Source organism: Barbus barbus (assembly GCF_936440315.1).
Source record: "Barbus barbus genome assembly, chromosome: 42".
Lineage (NCBI taxonomy): Eukaryota > Metazoa > Chordata > Actinopteri > Cypriniformes > Cyprinidae > Barbus > Barbus barbus.
In genome coordinates, this window is record NC_136720.1 from 10,905,418 (window position 1) to 10,919,930 (window position 14,513).

At 37.5% G+C, this 14,513-nt stretch overlaps 1 pseudogene across 1 annotated transcript in view; it reads left to right on the forward strand.

The window, feature by feature from the left end:
• Positions 1–14,513, forward strand: part of LOC306861471 (membrane-associated guanylate kinase, WW and PDZ domain-containing protein 2-like) — a 255,785-nt pseudogene that overhangs the window by 234,321 nt on the left and 6,951 nt on the right. The window contains exons 14-21 of the transcript in view: positions 492–583; positions 750–942; positions 4,789–5,034; positions 5,358–5,543; positions 7,147–7,441; positions 8,517–8,733; positions 8,894–9,037; positions 11,316–11,454. The product of the transcript in view is annotated as a membrane-associated guanylate kinase, WW and PDZ domain-containing protein 2-like (transcript). The remainder of the gene's footprint in view (positions 1–491; positions 584–749; positions 943–4,788; positions 5,035–5,357; positions 5,544–7,146; positions 7,442–8,516; positions 8,734–8,893; positions 9,038–11,315; positions 11,455–14,513) is intronic.

Genomic DNA, 14,513 nt, shown 5'->3' on the forward strand with positions numbered 1-14,513 from the left:
TTGTTCAAATAATATTTGATATATATTGTAAAAAGGCTGAAAAACAGTATTTAGTATTTATGCATTTACTCTGAAATGGTAATTAAATAAAGTCTAAATAGAAAGTACAGTGTATGCCTTATGCCTTGCATACCCAAATCAATATAAAATAAAATCCAATAAAATCTCTAAAATCTAAGTATGCATTTTTTTCAAATAAAGTCTGAGAGTCTGATATCCTTTTTTTAAAGTCTAGCTATTCTGACCTCTGTGAAATACTAGAGATAGAGAGAAATACTGGAGCTTTTGCCACTTGTCATTCTCACTGCCTTGAGAATGAACCTCTCAATGCAGGTTCAAAAACATAAAATGAATGATTTTACAAATTAAGTACTCAGTGAACAGAAATGGGGGTCTTAAATGTCATCCAGAACACTAAATTACACTTGAAGGATGAGAATAGTCTAGAGAAATTACTAAGTTGAGAGATAAATGTGTGCTTTCATTGACAGCGTCAGAGTTCCAGGAGGTGGAGGTGCACTTGCGCAGACAGAAGTCCGGTTTCGGCTTTAGGATCCTGGGCGGAGAGGAACCAGGACAGCCTGTGAGTCCGGAGGCTCAGGAGAAGGCTCGTACTCTAGAACTAACCACACGCTTCCTAAACCAGAGCTCACTGCCATTTGCTAACATGATACCGCATCTGTTCATCCACTTTAGCTTCTGTACACAGCTTAAAGAGAGTCTGTAGTAACAGTGCTGTGCATGTATAGATCCTGATTGGTGCAATCATCGAGAAGAGCCCAGCAGATAAAGACGGGCGTCTCCGGCCAGGAGATGAGCTGATATCAGTTGATGGGATCCCTGTGGCTGGAAAACCCCACCGTTACGTCATTGACCTCATGCATGGGGCGGCCCGGACAGGCCAGGTGAAACTCACTGTACGACGGAGAATTCAGCCAACAGGTGAGAAATTTGTGTTTCCATCCACCTATTTTTATGCGCATTTTGGAATATTGCATTATAAAAAAAGCTGGTTGGAAATGCCAAGATGCGCATAAATTCTAAAAATGCACATAAAAATCTTATGCACACTATTGAGTAGGATCACATTTTTATTCGATAAGAAAAAATGCGCATAAACTAAGATAGAAACATTTACCAAATAAATTCCATCATGCGCATCAAAAAAAGTCATGTGACTTTGTGCGATGGGATGGGATGACTTGAATAGCCAGTGGACCGATCTCTTTGCACAGCATCTGAAATTTGTTTTGGTCGTTCTGAAATGCCTAAGCAAAAGTCTGTCATCAAAGTATTTCTGTATAATTGTCTTACACGACTGCGTTCCCAAACAGCAGCATCCACCTCCGAAAGCAATGACAGCATTTATTGTGTTTCGTCTGCTCGCACTGAGGCACAAGTAATTTATCATTTGTGAAAATTATTATATTAAGTGGCTTCTCTTACTTTTCTTGGTGATACTTAGTGCCAGTTTATCAGGAAGTGACGATTTTGTTCTCTTTGACTCTGGTGCTTTATTCACGATATTCCAGTTTTGCGCATAAGTTAAATTTGAATCTTTGGATTGAAACATAGCTGTTGTCCAACAGTGAGTGTACATTTTTTAATATAGTGTCATATCTATTGTGTTTAATAGCAATGTGTGGTGGAAATGACAGTTTTAACATTTTGGGGTGGAAAATGGCCACCTTCTTTGTCTTACTAAGGCTAATTTTATTGCTATATTATATTTATCCTAAAAAAACAGTTAAACAACAAAGTTCCCGCGTAATATTAGAAATATTACAGCTTGATTGGAAATGACATGCAATCATAATATTAAAAGCTTTTCCACCATGCAAGCAAGATAGCAAAACACATTAGATTTGTTAAATCTTAAAAAACTTTATTAGGGTCACAGTTGTTTGTTGTGGTTGAAATGACACCAATTGAAGAACATTTGTAGTTTCAGTGTCATCAGTGTCAATAATGAAATAGTTCTGTAAATAGAAATAGCTTTTTAGCTTGTCAAAGCTCTAAACATGTAATAATATTTTCAAAATGGATTTTCATAGTTTAAGTCTGGGTCTAGGACAAGAGAAAAGCAATAAAATATGAAACATTAAACACTTTAGAAAAATAACAAATATAAATTATGGTAGTATGATACAAAGTTTCCAGTGTGGTTTAATATGACGTTCATATATAAACAGAGAGAAAAAAACTGACATTTGCTTTAATAGTAATAAACCCTTGGGACATAAATCTTCCTGAAGTTGAAGAAACAACCTTTAAAGGCTAAAGCTTGTTATTTCATGACAGTTACAGCAATTATAGATTGTTGCAAAGTATCTATTCTTGTCATGTGAAGGAAGTAAAGAAGCAGGTTCTGTTATACTGTACCGCTGCTGCTTATCATGTGTCCTCTGTCTCTCTCTCTCTCTCCCTCTCTCTCGTCCACTCTGTCTAATAATTCTTGGTGTAGCTGAGGCTCAGATTTTGTGTCCTCTCAAGCTCTACCTCGCTCATCCTTCCTGCTGTCTGACTCATCCTCTCATTCTTATCTTCCCTGGACAATCGTTTCTCCCCCTTTGCATCTCAGTGGAGCGGTTCAGGAAACGTCTGGCTGCTGGCTTTTTTGGCTTAATGTTTGATCACAGAAGGACTTCAGATCAGCTTTAGCCAACCCTGTACTATAGACTCTTTCTTTCTTACTTACACTTGTATTAATCGTAGTTGATACCTGAAAAGGTGATAGAAAATCCTGAAAAAAGTGATGAATATGAGTGAATCTTAATCATAATTATAATACTTGTCATAATTATTCTAGTAATATTTTGAAATATGATTACAATTCAAAATAGCCTAATAGATTTTTCAGAACTAATTATAATATGCTGATTTGGTGCTTAAAGGGATAGTTCACCCATAAATGAAAATTTGATGTTTATCTGTTTACCCCCAGGGCATCCAAGATGTAGGTGACTTTGTTTCTTCAGTAGAACACAAACTGTCAGTCATATAATGGCAGTCAATGGGACCCACGGCTTTGAGAGTAAAAAAAAAAAAAATACACAGACAAAACCAAATTAAACCCTGCGGCTCGTGATGATGATACATTGAGGTCTTAAGACACGAAGCAATCGGTCTGTGCAAGAAACTGAACAGTATTTATATCATTTTAACCTCTGATCCACCGCAATGTCCAACTGTCCTGAGCGCGTTCACAACAGCCGGGGCATGACATGTCAATGTGCTCTGGCATAGTAGACCACAGAGATATATATACATAGATGCCTCATTAGCGACTGTTTCTATGGGCCACGATACGTAAGCCATCCGCCATTTTTGGAACGGTCTGCAAACCTTTTGAGCATGTTGACTGTGTGCATCTACAACAGCAGGTTATACGCTTGTATATCTTTGAATCTTCATTGATTATTATGGTGAATGACATCAAGTTGACCGTTTCAAAATGGCGGACCTTTAAGAAATATGTTGAAAACAGGGGCACGTTCAAGCTCACACCGGTGCCCAACGTTTTGCTACGGTTGCCGGGTTGAACGACATGTTTCCTGGAACGGGGTTTGAGATACGTTTTCTCTTGTTTGGTGGGTGTGTCAAAAATGTCAGCCCAATCAGCAGCAACATGTATAAAAACCACACGGTATTAAAGAGACAGCTCGCACAATGGGTCCAAGTGAAGTCGTTCACAAATGTATCCGCTGCAGCTCGGTATAATAAGAAATAATGAAATAATAAGAACACAAGTATAGATCTGGAACTTCTTTTGGTCTGTCTAAATATCATGTAGTAATTGCAATGTCTTCTGGTCCATATTCTTTCCTTAGGAAGGTGTGCTAGACACTGATTAATGTTACATAAAAATACTATACATATTTATATATTTGCTATTGCTTTGTGGAGTGACACTTTCATAAATTTTTCTATGCTCCTCTGATTATATAATGGTAAATATTACAATATCACAACAACAGTGATCAGCATTAATAAGTCTAATACTCACAATAAAAATAATAAGGTCATATAGATCATAACACAGTCTCAGAGGTAAGAAGTGGATTATCCTTCATCCTGAAATGCGAGGCAAATGTTGGATCACAATAATTGGGAACCACAGTTTCCACAAATCCCTTCACTCGATTGGGATGTTCTCTTTTATTCTAGACGGCAAGGGCAGTGACTGTAACATCGAGCGTATTTTGCAGTATTAAACGTATTTATACCGATTTCATCAGGCTCCGAAAATTCTTCAAAAAGAACACAAAGAATGGCCTTCTCAGACACTTGGTTCATCAGAACAGGGTGTTCAACGCGTCACCGTTTCTGTTTAATAAACGTTTTTCAGTTTTTTGGGGGGCTGAACGCAGCCCAGCTGTGCTGCTTCTATATTTTATTTCAGGATTCTTCTTAATAGAAAGTTCAAAAGAACAACATTTATTTGAAATATAAATTTTTGTAAATGTCTTTACTGTCCTTTTTGAACAATTTAACGTCTTTGCAGTATGAAAGCATACATTTCTTTCAATGAATCAATCAAATAAAATATTACCCAAACTTGTGAATGTTTATATACTATGTAAAAGCATTTTAACTTTCAAAAGTCAAAACCTCTTTCTCGATCTTTCTCAATCTTTTTATGACTGGAGACTCATGAACTCCTGAAATATCGAGTTTAGTGGTCGTAATACAGAAATATTTGACTGCGCAATGAATGAAATGATTAACCAATTAGAATCAAGTATATATAACCATGAGTCATTTTCTTTCTCGCTCTGTTATCTTCAGGTGAACCCTGTCCAGAGAACGGCCGCAGTCCAGGATCGACCCAGCACAGTTCTCCCAGGAGTGACTTCAACTCCAGAATGTTCTGTAACTACTCCGCCCCATCTACCACAGGCTCCTCCCCACCAGACACTGTAGCCAATCAGAATCTGCAGCCTAGTGATGTCACCATCCAGCGCAAGGAGAGCGAAGGGTTCGGATTCGTTATTATCAGTTCTCTGAACAGGCCTGAAAGCGCGGCTGCTGCTGGTAAGGAATAATTATTTTTGTACACTTCACATGCTTCAACTTATTTTCAATCTGGGATGTTCCTTTACTGTAATAGCTCACTCACTCAGGTTGGCTGCTCCAAAGGGTCATAGTGATTTTAAAAGCGCAGCATGTCCTCATAAACTGGTGTATTAATAATGGATGCACTTCTATTTGAGGGCTGAAGAGGCTAGTTACAATGTTCTAATGCAGCGCCCACGGTCGTATATAAAAACAGATCCACTAACAGGAAAGGACAGAGTGCAGATAGAGACCTCTCTCGATGTATTACGTAAAAACTATTTGTGCGTGTGTGTTGTCAGCCGTGCCTCATAAAATCGGCCGGATCATTGAGGGAAGTCCAGCAGACCATTGTGGGAAGCTCAAGGTTGGAGATCGCATATTGGCCGTCAACAATCAGTCTATCGTCAACATGCCGCATGCCGACATCGTCAAACTGATCAAGGACGCGGGACTCAGCGTCACACTCAGGATCATCCCTCAGGAGGGTGAGTTTGGTGCCTGTGGAAGTGTTTGAAAGGGATTCTTATGCAAATATTGATTATACACTAATTCTGCTACTGAAGTGGCTATGTGTAATAGCCATTTTGATGTTAAAATACTTTCTTTTGTCTCAGTTTACTGTGCAGAGACAACTATAAGTAAGCCATTTATAGGTTGACTTCCTGAACATTGCTCTGACATGTCAAATAGCTCAACCAATAGTGTGAGTTTGGGCGGGACTACCTGTCTTTCTGGACAATGGAAGAGGTTAGGGCAGTGTCCTTTAAGGAGCACTGTAGCTTTAAGTGCTTTTTTTGTAAATAATCTCAGTTATATCAAACAAGCTATGCTTGTACAGTTGTTTTCGAACATAATTTAAATATATATTTTTTAAATGCTATTACTGGTTTTTCTGAATGGTAGTTTGTGATAAAACTAGAGGGGGTTCATGAGATTGTGCCTGAAAAATTCTGCCATTAATTACTCACCCTTATGTCGATCTTCGTTCATCATCAGAACACAAATTAAGATGTTTTGATTAAATTAGAGAGCTCTTTGACCCTCCCATAGACAGAAATGCAGCTGTAATGTCCCCAGGTCCAGAAACGTAGTAAGGGTATCGGTAAAACAGTCCATGTGACATCAGTGGCTCAACTTCAACTTTGCGAAGCTACGAGAATACTTTTTGTGCGCAAAGAAAACAAAAATAACAATTTATTAAATTCTTCTCCCCGAGTTATGTTTTCCACCATTTTGGAGAGTACCCAAGAACGTAATCAGCTTAATCAGCATTTTTTACGTTGGGGGGGGAAAGCACGCAAATGAACATAATCAGCATTTTTTACACTTTTGGGAAAGCGTGCGTATGCATTGTGATACTCTCCAAAATGGCGGAAGACAGTAACTCGGGGGAGAAGAAATGTTATATAAAGTCGTTATTTTTGTTTTCTTTGTGCACAAAAAGTATTCTCGTAGCTTCGCAAAATTGAAGTTGAGCCTCTGATGTCACATGGACTGTTTTACTGATGTCCTTACTATGTTTCTGGACCTGGGAACATTACAGTTGCATTGCTGTCTATGGGAGGGTCAGAGAGCTCTCTGATTTAATCAAAAACATCTTAATTTGTGTTCCGATGATGAACGAAGGTCTTACAGGTTTTGAACGACATGAGGGTGAGTAATTAATCACAGAATTTTCATTTTGGGGTGAACTATCACTTTAACTATTCATTTGCATTCTTTTTCATGCAAACATGTTTCCTTTCTGTGTAAATTGTGTTTATTATAGATTCTGCCTTATTAAAAATTTTAATGCTGTGTAGTTTAACAAAGTATGCCAGATTATGGTAGTCTGCTGTATACTTCATGAACTAGCGCTCAGAACCAGCCTTCAAAATGGAAACTTGTGCCATGCAAATTGCATTCACAGATTTTGGGCATGTTTGCGATGTTATTTTATTTGCATAATTATTTCAGTGCATTTAATGCTAAAATAACAGACAGTACAAGCAAACTGTACTCATGCAACCCTTTAGTAGTAAAAATACCTGTGTTACAAAGAAAAGCTCGGAAAATAGCTTAACTTTTTGTCTTTTCTCAATTTTTCAGAGACGAACAGCACGCCTTCTGCAGGCAGCTCAGAAAAACAGAGCCCGATGGCCCAGCCCAGTCCAGTTTGCCAACCCAGCACTGTGAACCAGACCGGTGCTGCAGCTCCACCTAACTCCACCCCTCAACCCAACTCTGCACCTCAATCCAGCTCCATAATGCAGCCTACTTCAGAAGCACAACCGAGCCCTGTCACTCAAAGCAGCCCAGCCAATCATCCCAGCTCAGTGACCCAACAGAACCCGCCCACCCAGCCCTCCGCGGTGCCAGTACAGATCTACAGCCATGACAGCAGGCAAGGCACCAACTAAATTACATTATTACTTAAATATATTTTAAGTTGTTGTACTAGTTTTACCATTGCTCTGAAAAATTTCACGGGGCGAAACCAAGTCATTTCAATAGAAATCCATATGATCGTGAATTTTGTGTGAGGGTGAAACCAATAAAAAAATTGCTGCAAAAATCTGCAGTTTGAAAGTGTAACTCGCAATTAATTCGTAATTAATTATGGGCATTTTTTGCCTGCAAAATTTTGCCAATGCACCCTTGTATGTTATGACTAATATTAATAAATTAAAAAATTGATTTCTAAAATATTTCATTTAAAATACTAATGGATTTAGACATCACAAATAGTATTATGTACAGAATGAAGGATATGAATTAGATATATTTTGCTGAAGATTACTGTTAATCTTAATATGGAGCTGAAATATTGTACATCCCAAATAATTTGAATGGAAGAATTCAAGTCAAACTTGTTTTGTAATCAGGTTAAATCTCTACAAAAGTTCACTATTTATAGAGTGAATCTGAACCTCTCTGATTCACAGACTCTCTGTCACTATTAGGTTGTTGCGTAAAATCACTTATCTCTTACAGAACTGAATAATTTACCTGCATGGCTCTTTAAAACAGTTTTTAATCATTTATATACCCTGCAGGGACCAATGATTTCACTTCCTCTCCATGCTCACTCAAGTTTCAATGTACACCCTAGAGCTCCTCAGGCTTTGCCATTTTCAACAGAACATTATCCTGCATTAAACTTTAAAATTCATTAGAGCGGTAGCTCCGTCAGTTTTTACGGCATCCACTGGAAAACAGACGTAAACAGAGTAAATATTATGAGAGGATCTCCTCATTCTTGTATATGTGTGTGTATATATATATATATATATATATATATATATATGTATCGCTGATAAAAGCTACTATTTTGAATTGCCACATTTTTGCAGACAAGTTTGACAGGAAAGTGCCATAGAAGTAGTCCAAGTCTCACTTGCTATTGCGCATGTTCCAAATGTTTGCATAAGATTCAACATCACCAAATGCCATTGGTTCTGCTCTGTTTGGTTGTTCAGCTACAGGTCAGAGGTAAAAGCAAGACAGGATGTAAAACCCGATATTCGACAGCCGTTCACTGATTACCGGCAACCCCCAGTGGATTACCGACACCCTCCTGTAGCAGATTACCGACAGCCGCCAACGCTCGATTACAGACACCCCCCACTGCTGGACTACAGGCAGCTGTCCACTGACCCTCTCACCTTCCCCTTACCGGACTACAGGATGCCACAGGTAGCTCTGCTGCCACTCTGTATTCACTTGAACACTGGAGTAGAAATGCACACTGATATCATAATTCATCACTGAAATGTGGCACTGACAGTTCATTTCCATAAAGTATGTATTATGCATGTCCACAAAATGTCCATAATATGTTTACGTGTGCTTGTAGGATTTTGATTTCTTCACGGTTGAGCTGGAAAAGGGTATGAAAGGTTTTGGCTTTAGTATCCGTGGAGGACGCGAATATAAGATGGATCTGTTCGTTCTGCGATTGGCTGAAGACGGACCAGCAATACGCAATGGAAGAATGAGGGTGAGCTCTATCTATATATCTATCTATCATCTTTCTTTCCATCCGTTCATCCATCATCTCTCTGTCTTTCTGTCTGTCTTTCTGCCTGTCCTTCCGTCTGTCCATCCATCCATTCATCATCTGTCAGTCTGCTTGTCCTTCTGTCCATCCATCCATTCATCATCTGTATGTCTCTTTCTTTATTGAGACATAGTCTATTGGTCTGTCCATCCATCTTTCATCCATCCATCGTATGTCTATCTCTGTTTGTCTGTCTATCTATCCATACATCCTTCCATCATATGTTTTTCTGTATGTTCTGCTGCTTTTCTGTTGCTTGTTCAGCTCATATCAGTAATAAAGCTGTGATGGCTAATGTGAATAAAACAGTCCCCTTAGGATATTCTACCTTCATTACAGCCTTTCATATTTAGTCCATTACCTGCAGATCACACAGTGACTGTTCCCTTCCATTCAAGAGCCTCAGTTCTGACAGTAAACATCATTCTGTCTTCTTTTGTGGCGTGAATATAACCACAGCACAAAATGCCTTTTGAATCTATAATTAGTTTGTGGTGGAACAGACCCATGGTATTTAAAAAGTATATTAAGCATGAAGTCATACAGCCCGCAGGAGACACTGCTGCTGCTGTAGATTTCCACACATGCCCTCTAGATACACCAAAAACACAAGAGAGCTGCTGACACTGCTAGCTGTGATGCTTTTACTAACACTCTCCACCCCAGAGGTCAGAGGAACTGGCATACATAGTGTAGGAACAAAAAGCGGGACACTCCTTGTCAGTAATGAGAGAGTTGAGGGTCATACTGCTCTCTGCCCCTCATTCAAACAAGATCTTAATGAGTCATAAAAAACTTGCCGCCCATCACTGGCAGCGACCTGCCCAGACATCCATATTATCCAGACCATTTGAGAGGAATTCTCCATTTGTTACTATAATTGACTCGTTCTATTTCCCCAGCCGCTGGCCAATTAGTCCACAGACACAAGACATGTTCAATGCACCTATATGCTCAGCATCAGCATATATGCTTTTCCTGTTTTAGTGACGCCAATATTTTCATAATTTTACAACCTTTGTCAATATTATTTGTTTGTGTGTTAAGAGAGAGTATGATACTATTTATTAAAGCTGTGAAAACTGCTTTTCCTATTTTTTACAGCCATATTTTCCAAGATGCGGAATTAATGCTCAATAATTTTTTTCTTATTATATGTTCATAATTAGTATTTTATGTTATGTTTTTTTTTATTATTATGGCAAACTATTATTAGGCTACTGCAATAAAAACATAATGCATTGTTATATAAAATTTATAAGGAGCACAGCAGAAAGTAATAACTTTATTTTCAACTAATTTTAACATAACACTTTAAAGAAATTTTGGCAGAACAAGACAGAAAAGTGATGAGAAAAATCCATCTGCATGGGAACATAGAAAACAACAAAAAAATAGTTTGTTCGACAAGGTAACTGACAGATATTTAACAAATAAACAGGCAAAAAAATCTATAACCTTTTTATTACACAAAACTATCTTAGCACACACACACACACTCACACAAATGAGACCTATACTAACACAAATGAGATAATGAATACTAACAGGAATATTGCTCACAGAAAATGATCTAACAATCTGAAAGTACTGACACTAATTTTCTTGAAATGTATTTTTAAAGGCGGTGGATTTAATGAAGATGAATTTAGAGACACAACTGCTGCTAGAAATATTAAAATAAAACAAATGATTTGGTTGGTGGGCAAATTATTGTAGTAATATTGATCATACAGGCTTCCTTTGTATCAAAGAAGGGCAATTAACAAGTCCCTCATTATCCTCAATAGTCGTACACCTTCCTCACAGTTGATGAAGAGCATCAATATTGAAGCTCATAGGAACCTTGTACCCATTATTCATTCATCCAACTATGTTAATTCAGAAATTAATTAGTACTCGATCTCATTCATGACTGCTAATGCTGATTAGCGCTTAACCGATACAGCTGACATGAGTTATGGACCTATATTGATCCTATTGAATAATTATCCTTAATAAATTCTAGTCATATTAATTTTATCATTAAAACCAGAGAGGGTGCAATTCAAAGCTGTCAGAAAATAATTACTGCTGTTCTGTACGTGCATTTGCACATCTGTCTTTGCAGTCTTAGGTAGCTGAATGTTAGATAAACATTCTGGAGAGTAGGCTGTTTGCTCAGAATGGATTTTCCATCAAAAACACTTTTTCAAATCATATTTTGTCTGTTTTGCAGGTTGGTGATCAGATCATTGAAATAAATGGGGAGAGCACGAGGGATATGACCCACGCTAGGGCCATTGAGCTCATCAAATCGGGTGGCCGTAGAGTTCGCCTGCTGCTCAAGAGAGGCACAGGGCAGGTCCCTGAATATGGTAGGTTTAGACAGGCTGTCTGAACACGTACCTTACTGCTCACAAATGTCTACAGTATTAGCTCACTTAGTTTACAGGGTCTCGAGATGGAGTAACCATCCGTTTGTCTCATTACAAGACGGATCTTTGGAGGAGGTGATATTTTATTGGGTAATGTATAAAGAAATGTGTAATATCAGATTGGCAGAAGATCACAGCATACATTTAGAAATATGTTGTGAAATAACTTATTCACACCAGGAGGACAATATGTGCAGTTGACAGGTTTTATTGGATATTAATATTCTGCTCTCAATGGGAATTTCTAGTAGATCATTTTTGAAAAAGTTCACTACCAGCTACAGTTTTTCTCAATTGCTTTAGCTCATTTTTTGGAACAGTCTTAAAGGGGTCATGAACTGCCTTTGTTTTTTATTTTGTACTGCTCTCTGAGGTCCTCTTATAATGTTATCAAGATTTTTTAATAAAAAAACATAATTTAGAAGTAATAAGCTATTTAACCCCTTCATCAGAACGCTTTGTTTGAATAGGTGTGGCGGATTGTATACTCAGAAGTAAGCGCTATGATTGGCTAATAGTTGTGTATGTTTGACAGCGTGCATTCCTCAGATAAACGCTGCTGTGGTTTTGGTCACAACACATAAATAAGTCAATACACATCAAACGATCTGTAAGAAGAGACAAAGCAGTAGTGATCATGTTATAAAAACAGTTACTCTCACTTGTGTTGCAACGTTACTGTCATATCCAATATAGTCAACACAGCATCATCTTTTAGATTCAATCTTTTTGAAAATCGTGCGTCGAATTGTGCCTTGTTTGTAAGCGAATCTGCTGTAAAATGAAGTGAACAAAGGACCAAGTTCTTACTGATGCAATCTGGATCTTCATTAAAAACAAAGTTAATTAACTCTTTCCTAACGTTGGGATCAGAAGGAAAGCAACGCAAACGTTTTTCCACAACTTGGCACTGAACAGCGTTTTGTTGTCTTCAACAGCCATCTTTATCATTTGGTTTCTGCGTAGACCTGCGTGTTCGCCTCTCTAGACTCTCTCTAAACACTACATGCGTGAATCGGTGGGCGGGGCTAAACACGCAGTGATGTCGAAGCAGGCATTGATCTACTTCGGTGAAGGCGGTGCTTATCCACACTATTACATCATAGAGTAGAACATTCCACAAGCTGTCGTTTTGGCAGATTGGCTTCAATATAAACTGTTTTTAGACTAATGACAAAGTTCTGAGTTCTGAAACTTACAGGATGTTTCTTTATAGTACAATGATCTCTAATATGTCAAAAGATCAAGGGAATTTTGGTTTCTCAGTTCATGACCCCTCCCTTTAAAATTCTATAAACTGTAAGTACAACTATTACAACTGTTTGTTTATGTGAAAAAAACAATGCAAAATGTAGTATACTCAACCAAAAATGTAATTCATACTTCACAACCTAGGTATTGTGTCATTAAATTGGCTAATGGCACCAAAATGACATCATGTGAGCAGTAGTGGCCAAAATGTTTCAGTCAGCCCCTGGAAAGTTTTTTTTTTTTTTTGGACACCGACTACTTATATTATACAAGGATATCAGTTTAGTGTGTCATATTGAGCTATTTGCATACAGATTTCAAGAGTAAGTAAAATAAAGATTATGCTCAACAAACTTCTGTATTCTGCAAAACAGGTTGTGTCACTTCTGGTTCAGGCCTTTTGTATGTGTTTCTTTAAAAAATGGAACTGTTTTAGTCAAGATGCCTTCGAAGAAGAAACCAAAGATGATCATAACCAATGTCCATCACATATTCTAACTAACATTTCTAATATTAAAAAAAGAATAAAATGCCAACAATAAAAACAACTAGCAAGGTTTGCTGATTACCTTACAAGTCTTCGGTTCATACTGCTGTTAACATTTTCTCCTACAAGCAATAAAGCAATGTTTTGGTTGTGAAGAACATGACAAGTTCACTGAAAATTCACTAATAAGTTTTGATCAGCAAGTCAGGCATTTAGTTATTCTGCAAATTATAGACTACTGTATTTACTCTTTTGGACATGTGCCAAAACTTGTACAACTTTTAATTAACAAGTAATTCAAATGTTGTAAAAGCAACAAACTGTTCAATGATCTGAACCTACAGTTTTGAGAGAGAGAAAAAAATCTCATTCAAGAGTTGAGCCAAGCGATTGAGAAAAACCGTTCTCTTGTACACTAATATTTAATAACTCTAAAATGTTCCTACTAACACAACACTTCTTTAACATGACTGTGACAGCATGCTCTTTGTATTAATGCAGATATAGCTAGTCTTCTTCTCTTTCATCAATTTTATGGCTGTCAATAAATAATTCTCACTTCCGTTCTCAATTTTCCTCACAGAATACTATCTCAGCACTGATCTTAATGCTGTCTTAGCCTGTGGCTACTGTTCTAACCCTAATGATTGGTCTAGGTTGTTACTTCGCCTCTTATAGGAATGGTACCTTCCAGTCTCTCCATGTGCATGAAAAGTGACAACCATGGCTCTCCCTATTTCTTCCTAATGGGCCATCCTAAAGACACGGTTTGTAACAGAGTGCATGCATTCTAACACACCAGTCATCATTCGTTCTTGGAGTGCTGTGGTTTGGATTGGGTTTTTTTATATTATTTATTTTATTTAATTTATATTTATATAAAATATATTTATACATTATAGTATATATACAGTAGTAGATAACATTGTGTGTTTTGTATCTGAATCTGTGTTAGTGAATGTAACTCACATGTACTGTAACCTGTCTTTTCGTAATATAATATTATTAGTCTTAGCTTTGGTATTCAGACATTATACACACAGAGTACCTATAACACAAGCACAATAATCTTCATTCATTCACCACAGTCACAAAGGGTTCGGAGAGAAAGAGAGACCTTGATTGGAGGACTATACTGGTTATTATAACACAGACACGCATATCACAGTATGTGTTAGTTTGCACAAAAATATGACATTTATGTTCCGTGAAGGGCTGATAAAGACAAAATATACTTTTTAGTATTTTGGTAATATTATAC